General features: G+C 36.9%; 1 long non-coding RNA gene across 4 annotated transcripts in view; it reads right to left on the reverse strand.

Moving 5' to 3' along the window:
• The window catches only part of LOC131405635 (uncharacterized), a 95,833-nt gene that overhangs the window by 12,244 nt on the left and 69,794 nt on the right, over positions 1-13,795 (reverse strand). Inside the window, exon 8 of one of the 4 annotated variants that reach the window (XR_009219987.1) lies at positions 12,739-13,299. The exons of the other annotated variants lie outside the window; for them this stretch is intronic. This is a non-coding gene — a long non-coding RNA (uncharacterized LOC131405635). Of the gene's footprint in view, positions 1-12,738; positions 13,300-13,795 lie in introns of those variants that run through there. 4 annotated transcript variants of the gene reach the window in all.

A 13,795-nucleotide genomic window follows, 5' to 3' on the forward strand; every position in this document is an offset into this window, starting at 1 on the left:
ATGCCTGTTAAATAGAGAGAGAGCATACACTGATGGCCAATGTGCTTGAGGTCCAAAATTAATTTCATTATCAAAAATTGAACTAATAAGTAAGGTCATGATTTTGGGTGTTTATTTAACATCTTGCATTTCAGGTTTTCAACTTCTTTGTGATCTGATTTCATTTTTTTTTAAAGCAAATTTCTCCTGAATTAAGTGAATTTTTAAATACTTCATAGAAACCAGTGTCCCCACCCACCAACAGCGTCTTTTTCTCTTTGGAGACACAAAATACTTGCCTCTATTATATTTTGAATAACAAGTTACACAATATTCTTAGATAGTTTCAAAGACTTAAGTAGATTTTGTTCAAAGACCTATACATATATATTCCCCCCAAAGGAAAAAATAAAGTGTGATGTAAATCACAGACACATAAACCTAATAGCAATTAAAATAAAATATTGGCCTTACCAATTATCAAGTATCCAGCAAAAAGACTAAATAAACAAATGAAGGACAGAAAGAATGAAAATTTCACGTAATTCTATCCTGCGATGGCACTAACAGTCCCGTCAAAGCCAAGGCCAGTGTAGAGCATGTTTGTTTTTATTCCATCTTTGAAGAAATTAATCACTTTAAAGTGGCCACCACTGCTATACTAAAGGTTATAGATCTTTTCAAAATTGTTACTGTTCTCACTAGAGAAAATAGTCCCAATCTTAACTGGATAGATGTATTTTTGTGATCACAGTGTAAATACCTCATAATCTTTCAAAATACAGAAAATTCTATGGCACAAAAATAACATCCTTTTTATTCTTGTATTCTCCCAACAATCTTTTCTTGCATCTTTTCAAAAATATGAATTTAATCTCACACCCTGTAAAAAAGTATCCTTGATTTTTTATACTTAAGTAAAATAAACAGAGTATCAGAATTTTCTCCTAAAATAAAACCATTTTCGAAGTTTATAAAAAAGCTTTTTAAAAGGGAGTGTCTCTCAGCAATTTTATATCTTTCCCTAACAGTAATTCTGGGAGTAAAATTTCAGGCTAACTTAAAAAGTGAGAAAATATACATGAAGCTTTCATGTTCCATCTCTATTCACTCATATCCCCTAGACCTAGAAATATGATGAAATTATTGTGAACAGTGCTTTGCCTAATGTGACCATCTAGCCTTTCTCAGGTTAAACAAAAAAAAAACCCATTTAAAAGAACCAAGTGGGTTTCTACCCATTGTGAAGCCTCACCACCTGTGTAAACATTAAGTCCCCACCAGAGGGAGGAATGAAGTTGTAGCACCCACCACTGGGAAGCTACACTCTTCCCAGTGGGTGGAGGGGTGGAGGGTATATAGTCGGCCTAGCTTTGTCTTTCATGGAACACAGCACAGGTTCCTGCTCATAAAGGCAGTTCACACTCACCTATGAGAGTTTTCACAGGGGTAAAATTATGGCTGCCTCTCCATGATTTTTATGTGCTTGGAAGAATCAGGTCCATGGTCATCACTTTCAATGTTTAGTTAGTTGCAGAACAGGGCACTTTCCTTTGATTGGCTGTCCATGTGTAAATAATTTAGAGGCATTCTAGATTAGTCATTTGTATGTAAGGTACCTAACTCTTTCTTAGCCTCTATTTAATGTTTGCTAATAGTCACCCCTTGTTGCCTTCTGGTGACTCATTGCACACCTATGAATGCTACGGACTCTCCATGTATCCTAAAATCTAACACTAAATTTTCAGTAAGTTCATTGAGTATAGAAATTATGCAAAAAAAAAAAAAATGCTATTTAAGGTGAGATTTACCAAGCATTCTAGAAAACAATTTTAGTTTTTAGTTAGAAACACAGATTATTATTACTGGCAATTCAAATCATCCAGCTATTAGGCATAAATTAATAAGAAGTTTTCTCTCTCCTGGTGGTCCCAACAGTCTAGAGGTGAAATATCTCCCAAGATAAAAACCTATTCAAATACTGCTTTACAAGTTATTTACTACTTGTGTGACCACTAATAAGTTGTTTAACTTTACTAAGCTTCGTTTTTCTAAAATTCTTCACTTTTGAATTATTTTCACTTGCCTTTTGCAGTGGATGGAAGTTGCAGTAGAATGTTGCTATAGAAGTGACGAGTTTGGACACACTCATCTTGGCCCTATTTGTAGGGGGAAAGTGTTCAATTTTACCGTTGAGTATAATGTTAGCTATAGGATTTTTATGGAATATCAGGGACATATGAAACAGGAACTCTCTCAATATCTTAAACCATCCCATCCCTCAAATCTTATAGTTACACAAGTTACAACATTGTATTTTCAAAAGATATAGCCAAGAAAGTAAAATTACAAGTTAAAGTTTAGTGATATTTTAAAAGTCACTTAAGATGCTGAAAAACACAGTGCTTTTATTTTAGTCTGTGGAATTATCATGTGAACCACAAGGTACATTATTCTTTCAAGAAAAGCCACATCATTTATCCCGTTCCATTCTTAAGCATTTCAATTTCCTCTGACAATTTTACCCTCAAATTAAAATGCATGTTAATAAGACAGAATCCTTAGTTTTTCCCTACTGGGCTGCTCAGAACTGAGAGAATTTAAAACTTTATTCTTCCTAGCTTGATTGAATCCAGGAGAACATGTTCTTCCTTCTTAACAGAGCAGTACAAACTATTATCCACAGGGACACCAAGCTCACATGTGCATACACTATTCTCCCATTTTTAACAAAGACAAATTACCTCCTCGTTATTTCTCCCTGCGTGACGACCCAGATCCACTTTGTAGGCTGCCTCAGATCCAGAGACATATTACAAGATTGATCTTTCATTAATGTTTTATGTACTCAATAATTCTGAATCTTGATTTATGTTGATGGTCTTCTCAGAGAATAGTATATGTGCTAAATGAAGTTTCCTGTGATGTGCTTGAGATGCCAAATCCTTCTATTTGAAGATAGTCCATCCCCTTTTTTGTATATATATTTTAAAAATTTGTACGTTCTTGAATTTGACAATGAAAGCTGCAGTTGCTTCTGGTGGTATTAGGCACTATTAGCCATGTTTCTCTGTGACCCATCTTGCTTACTTCCTTAATGCCACAAATCTCCATGCTTTAGTGTTCTTTATAAAAAAGTATGTGGGGAAGGGAACTCTAGTGAATTCCTAGTGAATAAGAGTGGCCACCTGAATCTGCATTTCTTCATACACCATCTAAAAACCATATCCCTCAATAAAGAGAACAGAACAGAAATAAACAGAACCACCTGCAATCCATGCCCACAGTGTAGCTAGAAGACGGAACATACTAGAAAACTTAATTTGCGTGTATATGTGGAAGTAAACATCCCCAGAGCAGCAGAGCCAGCTCCAGAAGCTGGACTAGAAAGTCAGGCAAACACTATGCAGAAAATAGAGAGTTCTGTGCACCTAGGGGATAAAGAAGATAAATAAAATCATCATCATCAAAAAAGAGGACTGCCCTCTTTGGAAAAAAGTACTGAAAAGAATCTGAGAACTTTGGTTCAGAGAACCGGCTACAGAAGAACTGAAGGCAGAGGAGTTAAAAGTTCATGTAGGGGCCGGCCCCATGGCATAGTGGTTAAGTGTGCACTCTCCGCTGCTGGCGGCCCGGGTTCAGATCCCGAGCGCACACTGATGCACTGCTTGTTAGGCCATGCTGTGGAGGTGTCCCATATAAAGTGGAGGGAGATGGGCACAGATGTTAGCCCAGGGCCAGTTTTCCTCAGCAAAAAAGAGGAGGATTGGCATGGATGTTAGCTCAGGGCTAGTCTTCCTCACACACACACACACAAAAAAAGTTCATGGGAACAGCAGAATTGGGAAGGCACTGCTTCCTTAGAAGGGGAGGGAAGAGACCTAGAAGTGTACTTTAGATATTTAATGGTGAAGCAAAAGAAAGAAGCAGGGACTAGAATTTAAAGGTCCTACAAAAACAAAAGAAAATCAGAAGACACCCAAAAAAGCACCGTATGTTGAAGAACCTGAACATAATACTAACAGAAGAGGACAATCCTGAAGAAAGACATAGAAAGACCCTCTGACTCCTCACTTCTGCCTACATAGCAACACCTGTTACTGTTGGTCCAGGATATAGGACATTGCAAAAGAGCAGAAAATGGCAGGTAATATCCATATAAAGTCACCGTAAAAAGAAAATAAAAACCAGAATCAAAATATTTTAATGGATAAAAATTCTCCCCTCAACATCAACCACAAAACTAAAGAATAAACTTAATACAACCCTGCAACTCAAATTAAATGTCATTAAACAAACATTTATAAATATGAAAAAAACTCAAAAAAAACTTCAAAAAAATCTCAAAAGAGAAATGGATAAAACCAGAACCTGTGAAATTATAAGATTGGAATTCAAGAAGAAAACTGAAGGAAAAAACAAAACTATCTCAGAATTGAAAAATGAAAAACAAATTAGAAGGTGTCAATAAAGGGAGAAAAGATTTGACTGAAAATTTAATGAGAATCATCGAGGAGAGTAATAAAAATAGTCAAAAAAACAGAAAACAAAGAAGTAACAAGTATCAGAGAGAAAGTGATAGATCTAGAAGACAGGTGAAGAATATCCAACATATTTATAGATGGAGTTCTGATGAAGAAAACCAAGACAATAATAAAGACGGTATGGGATTAGTGGAGGGATAGATGCATAGTTCAATAGAACAAATAGAGAACCCAGAAATAGATCCACATAAATATGAGCAACTGATTTCTGACAAATTTTCAAAAGTAATTCAATGCAGGAAGGACAGTCTTTACAACAAATAGTGCTGGAGCAATTAGACATCCATAGGCAGAGAATAGACATTGAACTACACCTTACACTTTATATCAAATGGATCATACATCTACATATAAAACTAGAAAACTTTTATGAGAAGATAGGAGAAAATCTTCACAACCTAGAGTTAGGTGAAGTGTTAGACATGACACCAAAAGTACAATCCATGAAAGAAAAAATTGATAAATTCAATTTTAACAAAATTAAAAACTTTTGCTCTGTGAAAGTTCCTGTTAGGAGAATGAAGACAAACCACCAACTAGGAGAAAATGTTTGCAAATCTCATATCTAACAAAGGACTTGTATCCAGAATATGTAAAGAACTCTCTACACTCAACAGTAAGGAAATAAATAAACCAATTAGAAAAGGAATTTACCAGACACTTCATCAAACGCAATGGCAATAAGCACATGAAAAGATGTAGAACGTAGGGAAATGCAAAGTAAAACATTGTGAGACCCTACAAGACACCTATTAGAATGACTAAAATAAAAAATATTAACAGCCCTAAATTCTGGTGAGGATGCACAGAAACTCAGTCTCTTATACACTGATAGTACAGATGTCAAATGCTACAACCACTCTGGAGATTAGTCTGGAATCATAAATTAAATAATTAGCTTTATTTGTGTAGATTCAGATCTCTGGCTATTTATCCCTCCAGTCAAAATAAACAACCTGGTACAGTTGTCAAGCTTCTGTCCACTGGAAGAGTTTCCTATAACACTGTCCTTCAGGAAGACCTCAGAGAGGGCTAAGAGTGAAACAGCTGAACCATCTGTTAACCAGGCCCAAATATTTTTTTCCTCAGTCAACTTGTCACAGAGAACTTTCCATACAGTCACAGGTGGAGATTGAGATGTAGGAGACAATGTAGCCAAACTGTAGGATTATGGCGTTTGGGCCACTAGCTCATGCAATTTACTGGTGCCTTCAGGACTTGCTCGAGCCTGGTCTTGTGTAGGTTACTTCTATTTGATGATGGAGTGCTGCTGTGCATCCCTAAATTCATGGTTAGTTCATGATGGGGTAACTGAATGGATAAGCATCAAGTATTCCGTACTTACTAAAGTTTGCAGCTGTTTCTCAAAAGGAGAATAGTTATCTGCAGAGAATAGCATACTTTGCTTCAAAATCCTACAGGTCCGTGCTGTGATTCACTTTGAGAGTTGTGCTAAAGGCTGTATACAGCATTCCTATCTGCCACATACATTTCAAACATCATTGCATTTACTGGGACCCACATCCCAAGTTGCAGAGCAGCTGGCGTGGAAGCCTGGACCTGTGACATAGTCTTCTCTCATTCTGGGTGCCACTCAAAACCATCAGTTTTTCAGTTACTTTGTAAAAATGTCAGAGTAGCTCACCTAAATGAGGTATATGTTGCCACCAAAATCCAGGCAGGTCCACTAGTGCCAAGCAGGCACTAATCTCTGAAATACCTTCAGGAATGCGGTATTGCTTTCATTTTACTATTTTGGAAAGTAGAGGTAGTATATTAGGGTTCTCCAGAGAAACAGAATCAACAGGATGTGTGTGTACATAAATGTATGTATGAACTGTCACAGATTGTTCTACCAGCTTCGAGTTGACCTTGCCTACCATAATAGCCATTTTTCCAAGTGTCAGAATTCCTAATGCAGGAATCCTGCCAAGTACTGAGCATATCAATTCCAATTATTCCATCTAGAACCTTGGGGACAACAGCAGGATGGGATGAGGGACAGAATGTGTCCACTGTGAGACAAAACCCCATTGGTTACCCATTCTTCATGAGTTCCTACTCTCTCTAGCATACCCAGGGAGAGTTTTGTGTCTCTAGGAATTTGTGTCAGCTCAAAGCCATTGTCCACTAACCACCAAACAGTCTGATTATTACCCTTTCTCTAAAGCATAGCCCCCTAATAAATGGTAACAGGTCCATTTGGGAAGGCTGGAAGGAAAATGAGAGGACTCCGCCTTTCTTCCTTAAACAGGTCTTGGGTCTGGTAATCAGTTGAGAAGCCTTGGCTCCCAATTTCAGTGATTCAGGTCTGACGTCTTTTTATCATACTTAGGGCTTTTCCACTCATACAGAGTAAGTAAGCTTTAGAACGCTGCCCATCTATTTCAGTTCTTGGAATATCATGATCAATTACTCAATGCTAAAGATTATTGCAGTTCAGAATATTTTGATTACTGCTCCAATTATAATATTTTTTATAGTTGCTGTCCATTATAATACTCATAACCACCTTGTATTTGGCGATAAAGTCCTACCACTTGCAGAGATACCATCATCCACATAGAATTCAGGAAACTCAGTTTGATTTCAACAATTCTCACTGTAATTTTTGGACTAAAGAGAAAAAACAGCATACCAAACACAGAGAGAGAGAGAGAGGGAGGGAGGGAAAGAATAGGGAATGTATCTTCTTCTCAAAGTCATATGAGATTATGTCCTCAAGGACCATTAAAATTGATTATATGTCAGGTCATTTTAAAAAATAAAATCTCAAAAAGTTTGATAAAGCAGAAATAATGCAAACATTTTCTGTTCACCACGCAACAAAATTAGAAACTAATAACAAAAGCAAAACACAAAAAGTCCTCACATCTGGAAATATTAAAACTTTTACATTAGGGGGCCAGCCCGGTGGCGTAGTGGTTAAGTTTGCGTGCTCCACTCTGGTGACCCAGGGTTTGCAGGTTCAGATCCCGAGCGTAGACCTACCCACCACTTATCAAGCCATGCTGTGGCAGGTGGCCCACATATGAAGTAGAGGAAGACTGGCAAAGATATTAGCTCAGCCACACTCTTCCTCAGCAAAAAGAGGAGGATTGGCAGTGGATGTTAGCTCAGGGCCAATCTTCCTCATGAAAAAAGAAAATTTACATTAAACAACTCTTGGGTTAAAGTAAGAACTCAAATTACAGCATTTCTAAAATATGATGATAATGATATACTTCCCATCAGTGATCAGACACAAGTTCTTAGCCTTAGGGCCTTATATCAATAAAATTGAAAAGTAGTATGAAAATGAACTAAATCCCCAACTCAAAAAAATTAGAAAAATAACATGAGTATCTACTACATGTCAGGTCTTAGCAACTTTACATATTATTAAAGCCATTTATTATTTACCATGCGCAGATATTGTACTAGGTACTTTACAAATATGCTTTATTTCTTCCTCACAACAATTACATGACATAGCATTATCTCCATTTTACAGAGAAAGAAAATGAAACCCAGAATAATTTATTCAAGATCTGCAGCTAATAAGTAAGAGAACCAGGGCTTCAGAGGAGATCCACCTGACGCCGCAGTCTCTTCACTCAGCCTTACTCAAAGACAGCATACTTACTTTGGGAGTGCCTGAAAGCATAATTTTAGTATTATTTACATGATTATGTTTGAACAGTCTTAAAGTGTCTGAAGAATGTAGTTTTCTGTTGCCTATCCCAACTTTTAGCCTATACTTATCTCTTTAAGCTTGAGTACATGGAACTCCAGCACACAGAGAGAAAGAGGAATCTCTAAAAGCGCCTAAACAAATTCATGAAAATAAAAATGCTTCATGACCAATAAAGAATTAAACAACACTTTGTGTGCCAAGGGATACAGTGACAGCCAAAATTTACACTCATGCCAGTCATCTGAACTTACGTGACTTTCTATTTTTAAAAAAAAATCCACAGAAACTACACCAACTAAGTTTTAAATATTAAATTGACCCTTCACACTAACAGGCATATGATTTTGTAAATTCACCTAAATGTGTAGAGCTTCCAGCTGGTGCATCAATAGACTCACATCTGCTTGTTTTGTAAAATATGAGTCAGGTGTCCTCTCTGTTCTTAAAGTACTGATGTTCCAGCCTGAAAATAATGAACCGTAAGTAGCTGTGTGTCAAGAGGGCATCGCTGCAATGCTATAGGAACACAACTGTGCTACCTAAAATCTGTTATTACAGATAAGTACTGGCGTTTAAAGTATCCGGTTTAAAGCATTTCAATGTCTGTTGTAAAACTTACACTGAAATATGTAAAAGAGTTCATGGTAGGAATAGTAGGAGACATTGTTCAAACTGATTTGGTCATTTCTTTCACGTTCTTATGGACATGCCACCTCTCTTAGTCCATTGGGGCTACTATAACAAAATACCAGAGACTGAGTAGTTTATAAATAACAGAAATTTATTTCTCACAGTTCTGGAGGCTGGAATTCCAGGGTCATGGGCCAGCATGCTTGGGTTCTGGTGAAGTGTTCTGGGTGGCATACTGCCAACTTCTCACTGTGTCCTCACTCACATGGTGGAAGGGGTGAGGGACTGTTTTTTTAAGAACACGAATCACATTCATGAGGACTCCACCCTCATTACCAAGGCACATCCCATAGGCCCCCACCTCCTAATACCATCACACTGGGCATTAGGATTTCAACATATGAATTTCGAGGGGACACAAACTTTCAGACCATAGCACCAACCTATTGCACTTCTTTGAAATGGCTATGGTCCAACCTCTCTTCCAATCATGCTAATTCTAGCAGTCTCAGTGAATTCTTTGTAAATTTGATGGTCCTCACATTGGAGGCTTCTAGAAACCTGGCTCTCAATAAGATATCAGGAAGAGCTGTTTAGGCAAAGAAGGTCAAGAAGAGCTTGCCCATGCACAGCCCATATGAGTGTACAGTTAATTACTACAGCTAAGGCCCAGCCTCAAGGTAATGTACACTGTTTAATGGGGTACTGTGGTGTAGGGATCTAGAGAGCTGAATTATCCTTTCTACTCTGACTGACTGTATGACTACAGAGAAGCCATTTACCTACTCAAAGTCTACTGTTTCTGAACTATTCTATGGGGAAAAAAAGTATATGTAATCTTTAAGGTTTGATTGAGTTCTAAAATTCTGTAATATACGATTCTTGGCAAGATGGCAAAGTAACATGGCCGACTGGCTCCCTCTTCAAAATCAATCTTGGAGAAACTATAAATTCTAGAAGGAAATATAAATTCAAAGAACTATAAAGAGAAAGAAAGAGAGACAGAGACAGACACCAGTTAGGAAGAAAAACTTCTTGAACAATTTTGTGGGGAATGGAGATAAGGTGGTCAGAGGAGTTGAAAAACTGATTGGAGAAAAGTAATTGAAGTTCTGTTCTTGCCTCTCCTTTGCATTACTTTTGGACATTTATTATCTGAAACATCACCACAGGTATTACTAGCAACAGCCCAGAATACTAGTGAGGGTGTACACAGAGGTCCTATCAAGGCAAAACAAAAGTTCTGAGGGAAGAAGGGAGGTCTCACTAGCTGCCCTCAGGCATTTATCCATCCATTCTTTCTACTTCAAACTCCCAGGCCTGGGGAATAACAAACGAAGACAATATTTTCCTTCAAGTGCTGCATCCACTTGAGGGTTCAGAGGTAAAACCCTGAAAAGAGGAATTATCTGGCAGGTTGGTAGCAAATAGAAGCCACTAACAGTAGTTTCGTGGGTTGGAACCATCTATTCCAGATGTTCATTACCTCACTCTCCTTAAACTCAAGAGGACTGAAAAGAACTGGGGCCTGGTCTTGGCCCTTTCACAGTTTGGATTACCAGAAAGACTAGCTGATATACCCAAACAAACATGAACTCACAGGCAAAATAACTAAACAACAGATGAGTATGCACCTCAAAAGTAAAACAACAACTTTGAAATGTTTGAAATTTGAAAAATTCAGCCTGAAGTAGAATTATTAGAAGAGATGGACCAAGAATTGAAATAAGAATGATGAACATACGTAAGGAGATAAGGAAAGATATCAGCAATAAAAAGAATAAGAAATTATTAAAAATCAAGATTTCTTAGGTATAAAAATAACAGTTGAACAAAGAGAACATTATAGATGGGATAAAGTGGTAGATACAGCCTGGCAGATTTGTCTGGTAAAGAAACAACAAGCCCTCTTAAGATTCAGATAGTCTATTAACTTACACACACAGTGAAAGTAAGAGAGGCCAGAGGAGCTAGCTCCCTGTGTCATCTATCCCACAGGACAGCTCTGGAAAAAAAGGATATGTGACTGTAACACGGATGATGGACATACTGTTGCTAAGGAGCCAATGCCATACAGCTAATTAGTTTTATGTCCTCTCATACACCTTAGAATGGCTGAAGCAGATATTCTCATACCTCATCGAACCAGGGAGGTAACGAAAAACCGTCCCATGACAGCCTTCTTGGTAGACAGAGAAACGAGTGGGAATTGGCCTTGTAGAAGCTCTTCACAAGCCTCTCATGGTCTCATGTTCTGGAAGGATTACAGGGCCTTCTGCCAAAACTCAGATGAGCTATGGTTTAAGCCTCTCCTACATGACCTATGTAGATATGGCAAGATTGTTAGGGTGCCACGGCAGTCATTTCCCTACAAAGAAATAGCATATGGAAAAGAAAATAAAGAAACATGGATGATAGAAATGAAAATGCCAATATCTGGATAATAAGAGATAAAAGAAAGAGGAGTAAAAGTGAAGAGGAAAGAAATTAAAGAATTAATGGAGATAAACTTTACAGATTAAAGAAAGGTAAATATCTCAGATTGAAAGGTCTAATAATGTTCCCATAAGGAAAGAGAATGGAAAAACCACATGTGAACATGACAGCATGAAATTTAAGAATATCAAAGACAAGGGAAGATTCTGAAAGTCTCCAAAGAGAAAAAGAAAATAACCAAGAATGAAAAAATTAGGTTTATACTCAAATTTTCAATAAAAATGTGACTGTATTACAACAATGAAGTTATTTTTTTAATATTGAAGGAAAATAATACTTAAACTAGAATTTTATATCAAGTCAATCTGGCAGTCAAATATGAGGGAATAATAATGATATTCTCAAGAACCTCTGCTTCTAGGTAGGATGTAGCAGTTTTTAGCAGACTGCTATTTCTGCTACAACAAAGAGGAAAAGCTAGACAATTTATAAAAATCATATTGCAGATTTATCAGTGTCATAGAAACAAGCACTAGATGTAATAAAGCTCAATAAAGCGTAGAACGGTGTGCTGAAGTGAGCTGGTGATTGCCAGCTCTATCTTTTCCCGAAGGCATTTGCTATTCTAGACAAAGGCTGAAGATCTTAGTTGTTCCAGACAGAAGTCTTCTATTAGGGAAAGAAAAATCAGCAAAGAATTCACCCAGGGCTGGAGTGACAAATTAGAAAATTGAGGAGGCTCAAACACATTACACATACACACACAACATTTGCTAATTTATGGAGCTGGATAGGAGGCTGGCAAGATATGCCAAAAGACTCTAAAAGGTAGATTAAGGTCTCACAGTACTTAGGAAGCAAAACCCATTGGCTAGGACGGGTCTTTTTCCTACGAGGGGAAGACACCTGACCATCTTCCATTTGGCAAAGTTTGAAGCTGCATGAGGCAGAGGTTTAAAAAAGATAGGTTGAAAACCCCAGGTAGGAAAAACTGAATCATCCACAATCTTTTAGCGATGAAGAGACAAATAGTTAATAGGTTCTTAATCGACAGCCCATAAAGGTCGCAATGTAGGAATAGGTACAATCCAGAGAGAAATTGAATCTTATGAAAACTGCAACTCAACCTTACCCAACTCAATCCCTGACGGAAATGATATAATCACCCTCTAATCTATTATCTATCATAAAAAGGGAAAAACACTTTCTCATGGAAGATATCATCAGGAGTCCCTATAGTTCTTTGATACAAAATAATCAGCATACAAAAACAAAAAGCTACTACACTTGAGAAGAGAAGCCATATGACTGACAAAGTGTAAAAATAAATAAGAGAAACAAACTAAAATAATCCAGATATTTGGGTTAACAGACAAAACTTTAAAATAATACTAATGTGTTAAAGAAAATAGTGGAAAAGATGTATAAAATGGGTAAAATTTAGAGAATTTCAACTAAAATATGAATCAACTGAATCACTTTGAACTGAAAATATGTTTTCTGGAAATAGGAACTCAATGGATATTTTTAACAGCAGACACAAGACTGGCAAAGTGGAAGACATGTCAATATAGAATATCCAAAATGAAGCACAGAGAAAAAAAGAACAAGACAAATAAAGTATAAGAAAAATGTGGGCATGCTGAAAGGCTCAACATATACATAACTGGAGTCCTAAAAAGAGAGAAGACAGAAATAATGGAACAGGAGTAATATTTGAAGAGATAATTGCTGTGAATTTTCCAAAACTGATGAAAAATAATCAACCTACAGACTAAAAAATTCAGTAAACCCCAAGGAGAATAAGTACAAAGAAAATTACAGCCAGTATATCATATTAAAAGAGCTGAACCAGAAACAAAAAGAACATCTCAAACGCAGCAGAGAGAAAGCAACATGTTACCTTTATAGGAACAGAGATTGACAGCTGACTTCCCAACACAAATGCTGAAAGCAGAAGAGGAAGGAATAACATCTTTAAATTGCTAGAAGAAAACAATTGCCTATCTATAATTCCATATCCAGCAAGAATACCTTTTGAAAATGAAGGCAAAGTAAGGATGTTTTCAGAAATCAAAAGCTGATGGAACAGAAATTCTACACTTTAGGTCAGACAAAAATGATCACCGATGTCAATATGGAATGCATAAAAGAATAAAGAACACCAAAAAGAGTAACTATACAGTAAATATAAATTAATATTGACTACTGTTTTTCCTGTTCCTAAGTCTGATCTGAATTATTGGTAGGTTTCTTTAAAACGTGAGGTCCTTCACGTCTCTCTGGCCTCAGCTTTGAGCCCTAGCCATTAATTACAGAAGAGTGGAAAAATAATGCTAAGTATTATTATAATAGCCTTCCAAATATATCACAAAACATTTCAAATAAATACCAAATCAATGAGAAACACAATATGTCCCCCAAATTGATTCCTTTGTGCTGGAATGGTCAGAGTCTAGACTTTATGGAGGAGGTAGACCTGAGTTGAGCTTGAAGAACAGCTGAACTGTAAATGGAGAAGAGGCAGAGG

Source organism: Diceros bicornis, chromosome 5, assembly GCF_020826845.1.
Source record: "Diceros bicornis minor isolate mBicDic1 chromosome 5, mDicBic1.mat.cur, whole genome shotgun sequence".
Classification (NCBI taxonomy): Eukaryota; Metazoa; Chordata; class Mammalia; order Perissodactyla; family Rhinocerotidae; genus Diceros; species Diceros bicornis.